Source organism: Sus scrofa, chromosome 1 (assembly GCF_054392235.1).
Source record: "Sus scrofa isolate SSC_HxYL_T2T_F1_AM1 chromosome 1, Sscrofa_HxYL_maternal_Yorkshire_Landrace_v2.0, whole genome shotgun sequence".
NCBI classification, from domain to species: Eukaryota; Metazoa; Chordata; class Mammalia; order Artiodactyla; family Suidae; genus Sus; species Sus scrofa.
Window position 1 is genome coordinate 66,519,756 of NC_139383.1, and position 12,160 is coordinate 66,531,915.

Consider the following 12,160-nt stretch of genomic DNA (forward strand, 5'->3'; position numbering starts at 1 on the left):
TGGGTTAAGGAGGGAGCCGTGAGCTGTGGTGTAGGTCACAGACACAGCATGGATCTGGCATTGCTGTTGCTATGGTGTAGGCTGGCAGCTGTAGCTCCAATACAACCCCTAGACTGGGAACCTCCATATGCTGTGAGTACAGCCCTAAAAAGCTGAAATAAATAAATAAGAAATAAAATGAATAAGGTAGAAAAGATAAAAAATAAAATAAAATAAGATGAATAAGGTAGATTTTATACGCTGATGTATTGATGTAAAAATTGCATTAAGTGAAAATGTAATACAGAATGAATGATACAGTTCTTTCTTTTTAATAAGAATGCAATTTAATATAGAAAATCCTTAAATTACAAAAAAAAATGCTTAAAACTGGTAAGCTGTAGAGAGGAAAAACAGATCAGTGAATTTTACATTTTTTGATATCTTTCTGTATTTGAATTATTTAATTATGAATGTGTATCTTAAAAAATAAACCTGGGAGTTCCCATTGTGACTCGGTGATAACAAACCCAACTAGGATCCATGAGAACTCGGGCTGGATCCCTGGCCTCACTCACTGGGTTAAGGATCTGGCATTGCCATGAGCTGTAGTAGAGGTCACAGAAGCAGCTTGGATCTGGTGTTGCTGTGGCTACAGCATGGGCTGGCAGCTACATCTCTGATTCAACCCCTAGCCTGGGAACTTCCAAAGGCCATGGGTGTGGCCCATAAAAAGACAAGAAAAAATAAAATAAATTAGCCTGGTATAGGAGTTCCCTGGTGGCCTAGTGGGTTAAGGATCTGGCGTTGTCACTACCGTGGCTTGGGTTCAATCCCTGGCTCAGGAACTTCTGCATGCTGCAGGTATAGGCAGAAGCATAAGAAAGTAAAAATAAATAAATCAATACAGGAGTTCCCGTCATGGCGCAGTGGTTAACGAATCCGACTAGGAACCATGAGGTTGCGGGTTTGGTCCCTGCCCTTGCTCAGTGGGTTAACGATCCGGCGTTGCCGTGAGCTGTGGTGTAGGTCGCAGACGCGGCTCGGATCCCGCGTTGCTGTGGCTCTGGCGTAGGCCGGTGGCTACAGCTCCGATTCAACCCCTAGCCTGGGAATCTCCATATGCCTCGGGAGTGGCCCAAGAAATAGCAACAACAACAACAACAACAACAACAACAAAAAAGACAAAAGACAAAAAAAAAAAAATAAATAAAAAAATAAATCAATACATCTATCATATTTTTTAAAAATGTTATGGCCACACTCATGCCACCTGGAGGTTCCCAGGCCGGGGATCGAATCTGTGCCTCCACAGCAACCCAAACTGCTACAGTCAGATTCTTAATCTGCTACAGCCTCCATGAAGGTGTGGGTACAATCCCTGGCCTCACTCAGTGGGTTAGGGATCCGCATTGCTGCAAGGTGCAGCACAGGTCAAAGATGTGACTTAGATCTGGTATTGTGGTAGCTGTGGCACAAGCTTGCAGCCGCAGCTTTGATTCAATCCCTAGCACAGGAACTTCCATATGCCCAGATGCGACCATAAAAGGGAAAAAATCTTGTGCTATACAGTAGGACCTTGTTGTTTATCTATTTTATATATAGTATTTTGTATCTTATAAGTGTCTCTCTTTAATAGACCTTAAAAGCTTTATTTAAAAAAAAAGAAAAAAAATTTTAAAGATACAAAGAATCAAAAGAAGCGGATCATGAAAATTTTCATATATTCTGTCTTGGCTCAAACAAGAATCCTCTCGGAGTTCCCACTGTGGTACACTGGGATCGGTGGCATCTTGGGAGCACTGGGACACAGGTTCAACCCCTGGCCCAGCACAGTAGGTTACGGATCTGGCATTGCCACAGCTGTAGCTTAACTTGGATCTGACCACTGAACTGGGAACTCCATATGCTGCAGGGCAGCCAAAAAAAGGAAGAAAAAAAAGTATCTTCTTGAGGGCAGAGGAAATATCTTATAGTTATTTGAATCTTCCAAAGTGTTTTGCCCACATTAAGTGGTAAAACATTTTACTCACTGAAATTTACTATCAAATATATTAAATATTCAACAATGAAGATGACATTCTAGTGCTGCTAATCTAACTTTATAACATCAAAAATCCCAACTTATTCTTCTTTTAGTCTTAAAGATCTTTAAGCTTAATTTCTCAATTGGAGAAATGTGATTATTAATGAGCCAGGCTGCAAGACTTTCTCCCTTTATAGGGAAAACTGCTATTTCCTTGGAAACAATTAGGATTTGGGAAGAACACAGAGATCAACAACCATGGTTTACATCAGGGCATGCATGTTATCACACATAGCTATAAAAATCTAGTGTACGAATATGATCAGTGTTATGGATTGAACTACAAGATACACAGAAGTCCTACTCCCACTCCCATAACTGTGAATGTGACCTTATTTGGAAATAGGGTCTTGGCAGACATATTCAAGTTAAGATCAGGTCATTCTGGAATAAAGTGGGTCCTAATCCAGTATGACTGGTGTCCTTAGAAGAAACACAGACATTTATAGGAAGAATGCCATGTGACAGCAGAAGCAGACTAAAGTGTCTACAGCCAGGGAAAGCCAACAATTGCTGGGAACCACCAGAAACTAGAAAGAGGCAAGGAAGGATCTTCCCCTAGATAGGGGAGCAGGGAGGGGAGAAGGGAGGGGAGGGGAAGGGAGGAGACCCTGCTAAAACCTTTATTTCAGTCATACTTGTAGCCTAGAGAACTGTGAAAGAACAAATTTCTGTTGTTTTAAAGCCACCAGGCTTGTAGCACTTTGATACAGTAACCTTAGGAAACTAATACAACCAGAAATTATATTATTATCTATTTCTTAGATGAGCCTATATTAGAACATTAATTGCTTTGAGGTTCTTAAAATTACTTATTTAAATGACAATCACTGGAGTTCCCATTGTGGCTAAACAGAAATGAATCTGACTAGCATCCATGAGGACGCAGGTTTGACCCCTGGACTTGCCCAGTGGTTTAAGGATCCAGCTTGACTTAACCCACTGAGCAAGGTCAGGGATCGAACCTGCATCCTCACGGATGCAGCTAATCCAGCTCAACTGCTGTGTGCTGTGGTGTAGGTTGTAGACGTGGCTCAGACCTGGCATTGTTGTGGCTGTGGCATAGGCCGGCAGCTACAGCTCCAATTTGACTCCTAGCCTGGGAACCTCCATATGCCATGGGTGCAGCCCTAAAAAAAGACAAAATAAATAAATAAATAATGACAATCATTAATATTTGTAAAAGTCATCTCATAGACTGTGTGACAGATGAGTGAGAATGGAAATGTAGTTTTGTTTTAAAGCCCTTGGATATCAATTACAAAATCAAAGAAATATAGAAACATATTCATCCTCTGGTGCATGTAATGAAATCTCACCTTAAACATAAAGTTTAGAAACCACAAAATGCAACAATTCTCTTCTCCCCTGCCATTTCAGTCTTATACTACAGGTAACATGTCAAAGTTAAAATGAACTCACTTGAATCAATTCTGATTAGGTGGAAATAGCAATAACAAAGTTAATCTTGTAATCATTTGAAATGTGGTTAAAATAAACAACCTTTTTTTGCTTCTTGGTGTGATATGCATTTTAATTTACACTGAAATATTTTGCAGTTTGCAGTTCAAGAGCAGTAATCAAAAAATATTGCAGAACTGAATACTTTGGTTATAGATTCCCCAAAAAAGTGATACTTGAAAAATAAATTTGGAAGAAACAAAAGAAGAGAACATAGAGAGTCTAAAGGAAACAACCTCCCAAGAGTAACAAAAACACTTATCTTGGGTCTAATACCATTCTTCAATAAAAGGAATCAGGGATGTTAGAGTAAGAGCTGATTCTTAGCACTGGGGCAAGAAATATACAAATAAGCCTGCAGCATCTTGTAGTGTCAGGAAGTAAGAAGACGCTCAAAAAAAAAAAAAAAAAAAACAAAAAAAACAAACAGTGAGAGGAGGAGATGGGTACATTTCAAAGGAGCACAGCAGGTAACAGAAAGAGCTACCAACATCCAAAGCAGGAACAATTTGGGCAACAAAATATAGTATTGGATTATAACACAAATTATGGCATAAATATCTAGGAGTTCTTGATATACATGAGTACATAAATGACTAAGATAAATGAGAGGAAAGAGACAAATCTTCCAAGCAGAAGAATTCCAAATAAATTATGTAGACACTCCACTCTAAAGGAGGCAGAGCTTAATTCTCTACTCCTTAAGTGTGGACTGTGCAAAGGGACTTCCTTTCCAAAGAGTACAGCATGGAAAGGAGTGGGTAGGGGACAGTACCTTTACAAGTGGAGAAATGTGACAAATGCCACCTCAAGCATATGATCAAGGCCAATATCAACGTAAGTCATGTTCATGGTATGCAGCTTTGATAGAATATGATGAAAATGCACTTGTGTGATCTTCCTTCCCTAAGCCCCTAAAACCAATCTTATCATGAGAAAAACATCAGACAAATTCCAGTAGCAGGCCATTCTACAATGTATCTAGCTAGTACCCTCTCAAAATTGTCAAAGGCACTGTATTACTGTGCTAGGGCTGCCATAACAAAGTATCACAAGCTGGGTAGCCTAAACAACAATTTATTTCCACAAAATTCTGGAGGCTAGACATCCAAGATCAAAATGTAAGGAGGGTTGGTTTAATTCTGGGGCCTCTCTCCTTGGCTTGCCCACAGCTGTCTCCTATCTATGTCTATACATGGTCTTCCCTCTGTGTCCTGCTCTCTTAACAAGGACACCACTATAAGGCATTAAGGCCTAGCCTAATATCTCATTTCCTTCTTTAAAGACTCTATCTCCAAATACAATCATATTTTGAGGCACTGAAGTCAGGACTTCGCTATATGAATTTTTCAGCCTCTAACAGTCATTGAAAAGAAGGAAAGCCAAAAAAACCATCACAGCCAAGAGAAGACTAAGGACACATGACAATTAAATATCATATGATATTCTACATAGGATTTTGGCACATGAAAAGGACATTAGGTTTAAACTTAGGAAATGTGAATAAACTATGGACTTTAAGTGATAATAATGTGCCAATATTAGTCGATTTATTTCAACAAACGTACAATACTAATGTATGTTAATGAGAGAAACTGTGTAGAGCAAGCGGGGAGTTTATATAGGAACACTGTACTATCTGCTCAATTTTTCTGTAAACAGAAACTGTTCTAAAAAAGTATTAATTAATAATTTTTAAACAGAGTCTCAAGAGCATCTTAAACTGATTTACGGAGTTCCTGTCGTGGTGCAGCGGAAAGGAATCAGACTAGGAATCATGAGGTTGCCATTTGACCCCTGGCCTCACTCAGTGGGTTACAGATCCAATACAGTGATGTGTGGTGTAGGTTGCAGACTCTTCGCGGATCTGATGTAGCTGTGGCTCTGGCGTAGGCCGGCAGCTGTAGCCTGGGAACCTCCATGTGCTTCCGGTACGGGTCTAAAAAAAAAAAGAAAAAAAAAAAAAAAAAACCCACCAAAAAACTGATTTACTGTTACTTTACCTACAGCCCCACAGCACCGTACAAAACAGTTTCACAGGTGAATCTTTAATGTTCTGGGTTTTGTTGCATTTGCCTTGCTGCACTCAAACCAGAAGTTACAAGTTTATTTTACTGTTCTATGAATTAACCACCAACAATCAGTTTGTCCAATACCCACGTTGTCTGAATGACAATAATACCCACAACAGGATACTAAAACTGAAATGCTGGATAGTACCTCTTTCTTTCCTTAAGCTTAACACATACATAGTGTCTATCACTTTAAAAACACAAGGCTAATACCAACTAAGGAACCTAACTGTAGTTAAAAGGATCTAGTTGCCCCTGACTGCGCCTGCGTAGTCGGAGCTTCACAGCACTGAAGGTTCAGGTCCCAGCACTCGCCTCCTCCGCCCCCTGCACCCCTTCCCCAAAGGGGGTTCCCAATGCGCACGCGCAGTGCTTAACGGCCGGTCAGGAGCCCAACAATCACTCCCTTCTCATCTGAAAGGAAACTCTCGTAGTTAAAGGGGGAGAAGTCGTGGCCATTCTTTTTCATGAGAACACTTCCTTTTCACCAGGAGCACCACCGTGATTCACCAAGTCAGGCGGATGCCACCGCTTTAAGGGAGATGAGGTTCCAGCGGTCTCGCCAGGCAGCGTACGCAGCCTACGTGTTTAAGTTATGCTACCTTCGCCACAGAAACAAAGAAGGTTGTAATGGCTCTGCAAATATCCACGCGAAACTGTTCTCCACGACTTACCCACTCTGGTTCCGGAACACTGTTGTTGCCACCGTTCGCGTAATACCTCTCCAACCCTTTCGATGCTTCTACTTCTTCACGAACAAGACAAGATGGCGCCCGATTGGTTTCACCCGGAAGTAAATAGTAATAACATCCGTTTGCCATTTGAAGCCATACTGTCCCCCAGGCTGGTCTTTGAGCACGTGACCGTATCCGGTTAACGTGTTTCGGCGCCATTTTTGTTGTGGGCAAAACCACCTCCACTATCTAGTCAACGCCGTACAAGTGTCTGGACACTCCCCTACGTTACTTTTTAATGTAGCCACCGACATGCCCCACCCATTTGAATCTTTACAGTGGGCTGAAAGCCAAGATTTTAAGTGTTCTGTAGAGAGCGCGCTCAAAATTCTTTAACAACAAAAATTTTTATTTTAGCAACGCGATCCTCCTTAAAGGAGAGGTATGTTCGCTTGCGGAAAGGGGACTGAGTTCCCAGCGCTACTTTCAGAGTACGGAGGGACCCCAGGATCAAATGAACTTGTAGGTTGCCCCGTGAGCCTTCAGCCGCACTTCAAGGGGAACCAGAATCTGGCCCCAAATCCCGGAGTGCTCCCGGCTTTGGTCTCACGGAGCGCCTCCCAGGACTTCGCGTCCAGGGACACCGGACGTTAGTGCAGTTGCGGGTCCAGCGGAGAACTTAGCTGACCCCGCGGCAGTCGCTCTTTGTTAAGCTCAAAAGCATCGCGCCCCCTTTTGGGGACACTTGTTCAGCTCTACCTCACCCAGCTAGTCCCGAAGTTTCGTTCTTTCCCCATGACCTTTAGGGGAAAGTGGCGGAGATGTCCAGTTTCCGTCCTGCTGCTCTTTTCTGTCAACCACAAGATGGCCTCCTGAAAGGACTTAAGCAATTCTTCCAATAGAATACTTTGATTCCATGGTGTTATAATACGAACAAAGGTCACGTATCAAAAGTATCGATTTCTAGGCCACGAGCTACAAGGAAAACAAAAAATGTTCCAAAGATACAGTATGTATTTCTCAACTAAATATTGGAAAGTTCCTTTCTAGAGAGTAACATGAAACTTTTGCGTGACTGAACAGAGTATACTAAGTATCTAAATTGTTTCATTGGGAATTGTGCAGAAGAAATAGCAAATTACAGTAGAAATTAAGTATTAAGAGTAGGAAGTTCTCTTGGGGTGCAGGTTAAAGATCCAGGGTTGCAACTGTGGCTTGGTTTCTATCCCTGTCACTGGGAACTTCCACATGCCGCAGGTGCAACCAAAAAAAAAAAAAAAAAGAAGAAAGCTAGATGGACAAAGAAGATAAATCTAGATAGATGCTATTTGCATGAAATTGTCTTCCTGAATAAACACTTGAAACCCAGATACTCCTGGATCAGTATTAGGACAAAGTCCAGAATGAAAAAGATCCAAGTGGCCCTCAAAATAAAACTTCATTGAAATTCCCTACTGGCCTAATGGTTAAGAATGTGGGCATTGTCTGTCACTGCTGTGAATCAGTTCCAGAGCCGTGGATCCAAGCCACATCTGCAACCTGTACCGCAGCCTGCAGCAACGCTGGATCCTTAACCCACTGAATGAGGCCAGGGATCAAACCCACATCCTCCTGGACTCAATGTCGGGTTCTTAACCCAGTGAGCCACAGTGGGAATTCCTAGACTGTCCTTTTATTTTATTATTATTATTATTATTTTTCTTATGGCCACCCTGTGGCATATGGAAGTTCCCAAGCCAGGGATTGAATCCCAGCCGCAGTTGTGGCAAGGCCAGATTTTTTAACCCACTGTAGGGGATGGAACTTGCACCTCCACAGAGACCCAAGCTGCTGTAGTCAGACTCTTTATTTTTTTTTAATTTTATTTTATTTTATTTTTTTTGCCATTTCTTGAGCCGCTGCCGCGACATATGGAGGTTCCCAGGCTAGGGGTCCAATCGGAGCTGTAGCTAGCTGCCAGCCTACGCCAGAGCCACAGCAACGCGGGATCTGAGCCGCATCTGCAACCTACACCACAGCTCACAGCAACACCGGATCCTTAACCCACTGAGCAAGGCCAGGGATCGAACCCACAACCTCATGGTTCCTAGTCGGATTCGTTAACCACTGCGCCACGACGGGAACTCCATGTAGTCAGACTCTTAATCCACTGAACCACATCAGGAACTCCTTAATTCTTAAATAGTACTATTACTTAAACATGTTCTAGAAAGTAGTGAGAGTATCTGGCATAATGATGTATGAGGAGGACATAAAATAATAATTACCTCAGTTATTTAACAATGAACCAAACCGGACTTTATACAGGTAATGACTATTTAGACCACATTGGAGAAAGCAAGGTAAAGCTACTATGTTCATTGACTGGCATATTTTTAACATCTTTTGTGATTCAAACCACTGTTTCTATACTTAATTTACTTGTATGATGTAGTAGACACTATTAATGTTCACCAATATCTGATTTTCCACTGACTTACAGCACACAAAATACTTTAAGCTCCCTTAAAGTTAGAAAGTAATCAATTAATTAGTTCTGGCCAGTGGGCTGTAGGATAAGTGATGACTGTTATTTCTGGACCTAAGCTAATAAGACATGGTGCACTATCACATCAACCAAGAAGGCTATAGGTCTCAGATAAAGGGGCAGCTACGGGTCAGTATATTCTCTGCCAGCTTGGATCACCGAGTTGCTTCATGGAAATAGTGGCCAGAAAGAGCCCCAAATTGGCAAAAGACTTTGCAATGACCACAAAATGAGTTGTTGAGATTCTGGACTCATATGCGAATACAACATAAAGCTAACTTATCCTGACAAGTATAGATACTGGGGGAGTTCGGTGCTGCTCAATGAACTGAAAATATGTGCCACTAGCTTGGAGGTTCGTTGGGATACATAGAAATCTAATTGTGGAAACCAGAAACATGGCACTTCACATTATGCAGTGGTTTAAAAAAAAAGAAAAAAAAAGAAAAAAAAGACTGTCACCCACAATAACCTGGGAGGCAGAAAATGTACCTAATGAAATTCAAACGAGGGGAGGAAGTTGAAAAATAAGACAGTGTGTGTTGGATGCTATTGGATACATCATTGGATGGTATTATAAGAAGAGTGGAGTTCAGAAAGGAATGGTTAATTTGTAAAAGGTGAAATAGGGAATTAGGGCAAATAGAATAATGGAGCCTCACAGGTTTGTTTGTATTTTTCAACTCCAAGCAGTAGAAAATAAACTCTCAAGTTTTCTCAAAAGCCTTTGAATGACAAATGATAATTAAAACTCAGCCTTGCAGCAGAAATCATAACTAAACTTCATAGTTATTTTGGAAATTTTCAGTGGCTTAATTAAGGATGTAGTTAAAGTAATCCAAATTTTTTTCCTCACTTGGAAAAAAAAATACCTGTGGATGAAAAGGTAATTAGAAGGATGGCTCTCCCAGTCAAAGCTTGTGGACAGAAGATACTTGTCATAAGATCAAGACAGAGATATGAAGGTAGGAAATCAAAGAAATATAGCCAAGAACACTTGTCTCAAAAAGGTGGTATAGTTATTGGCATATAAATCTGACCAGAAACAAAGAGGCCTATTAAGCTTTCATGGCTTGTACTGGAAAAGAAACCATAAAGCTTTGGCTGACAAAACTTGTGCTTATTCCATACTTTACAAAACACTCCAGGGAGTTCCCTTCATGGCTCAGCGGTTAAGGAACCTGAATAGGATCCAGGAAGATGCTGGTTCGATCCTGACCTCATTCAGTGGGTTAAGGATCTGGCATTGCCATGAGCTGTGGTGTAGGTTACGGACACGGCTCAGATCCTGAGTTGCTGTGGCTGTGGCGTAGGACAGCGGCTGTAGCTCCAATTCAACCCCTAGCCTGGGAACTTCCATATGCCACAGGTGCAGCCCTAAAAAGTAAAAATAAATAAATAAATAATTTAAAAATAAAAAATAAAAACACCCCAGAGCTCCTATTGTGGCTCAGCAGGCTAAGAATTCAGCATAGGGTCTGTGAGAACATGAGTTCAATCCCTGGCCTCGCTCAGTGTTGCTGCAGGCTGTGGTATAGTTTACAGATTTACAGATGTGGCCTGGATCCTGTATTACTTCCATATGCTGCAGGTGTAGCCCTAAAATGAAACAACAAAACAACAAAAACAGCAACAACAACTACCCCCAACCAACCAAACAAACAAACAAACAAAAAACAAACCCAACTTAAGCCCCTCATTATCTAGGAAACAGACTGAAAAAAAAAAGTGTGCAACTTCCCAAGGACGGCATATTCCTCAGCAGCCATTCAGATGTAGCCAAGGAAGATAATTAAAAAAGACTATGGAGTTCTTGTTGTGGCCCAGTGGAAACTAACCCAAGTAGTATCCCTGAGGGTGCAGGTTTGATCCCTGGCCTCACTCAGTGGGTTAAGGATCCAGTGTTGCCAAGAGTTGCAGTGTATAGGTCCCAGACATTGCTGGGCCTAGCTTGGCTGTGGCTGTGGCATAGGCCAGCAGCTGCAGCTCCGATCACCCCCCTCACCCAGTAACTTCCATATGCTGCTGGTGTGGCCCTAAAAAGACAAAAACAAAACAAAAAAATATTCTCCCACAGGATGAAGTCTAGGGTCACAGAGAACAATGGAGAAGGGGACTGTTAGAGAATAGGGGAAAGGTCTAACAACGAACATTCCCCAAGCCCAGGGTAACAGACTGATAGTATCTCCACTCTTCTTCACCCTCCTGACTGAGAATGTTTACTGTGCTTATAGCTCCACTGGTTTCATGACTGACAGTAAGTTTGTGGAAAACAGAACATATCCTTCTGTTTCCTGGGTCTCCAGACCAGTGGGAGCAACATCCAGACCTGACAGAGCATTTCTAAAAAGCTTGGTCTTGGAAAATTAACCTTTGTCAGGATGGTACTCTGGGGCTGTATCTCTCGAAAAGGGAGCCACTATGTTCCACATGTAGAAAGAGCTGAATATTTGGTGGCCGGAGGGTAGATTGTGAGAGACGTCTAGTGCACCCTCATATCCTGTTCTTTTCTTCTGAACCCTAGGAGACCTACTCTTTCCTACCCACTCCTCCTTGCAATTAGGCATGGTCATGTGACTACTTCTGACCAATGTGTTGTGCGTGACACATCCCAGAGGAAGAACTTAATTGCTGGTGTAAGACTTTTGGTGTTTTCTACCTACTGCCACAGTGGAGAGGCCTGGTGTTAAAATGATAGAGCCAGAAGACAATCAGCTGGGACTACAGAGTTACCACCTGGAAAAGAGCTGCCTTTGCAGATTACCCAGACTCACAATGGACTTTGGGTGAGGAAGAAATAAACTTTTGTTGTGGCAAGCCATTGGGATGTGAAGTTATCTGCTACTGCAACATAACCCAGCCTATTCTAATACATATGGGAATGCAAATATTTTAGGTATTTCTGTTTGAGTGCAACTTAAAAAGAATGTATGAAAATGGCGTCAGAGGGTCCATGAACCTCTGAAATTACCTACAAAAATTTGGAGCATATATTTTTCTGAGAAGATATGTCAAGATTATTCCTTGACAATTTCTTGACATTTCTTCTCAGCCTCTTTATTGCCATTAGCAGGAGTGAAGAGAGGATCCCAGAATTAAAACCCTCCACTTCCTCTGACACTGACAGCTTCTCTTTGCGACTATCAGGATTGGTATGATACTAGTCATACTAGTATCATATACCTTTTATCCCCAGAACATCCTTCATCCCCTGGACCTTAATTCCCATATGGCTTTGTGGGTAATGCTGCTTGATATTTCTCCATTATTATTTACCATTTGAAATATCTCTTCCCTATTCTTCACTTCTTAGAATGTCTATCGTCTCACTTCTTAGATTTCTATCGCCTGTATTCCATGT

The 12,160-nt window shown here is 41.7% G+C and overlaps 1 protein-coding gene and 1 long non-coding RNA gene across 9 annotated transcripts in view; one reads left to right on the forward strand and one right to left on the reverse strand.

Moving 5' to 3' along the window:
- PNISR (PNN interacting serine and arginine rich protein) overlaps positions 1-6,376 on the reverse strand; it is a 31,796-nt gene extending 25,420 nt beyond the window's left edge. For 7 of the 8 annotated variants that reach the window (XM_085006641.1, XM_021080246.2, XM_085006141.1 and 4 more), the window contains exon 1: positions 6,273-6,369. The gene's annotated coding sequence lies outside the window, so the exon portion shown is untranslated. 8 annotated transcript variants of the gene reach the window in all.
- On the forward strand, positions 6,000-11,618 carry LOC146406131 (uncharacterized). The gene is made up of 2 exons (XR_014806346.1): positions 6,000-7,281; positions 11,324-11,618. It is a non-coding gene; the product is annotated as an uncharacterized LOC146406131 (long non-coding RNA).
- Positions 11,619-12,160: the final 542 nt, after the last annotated feature.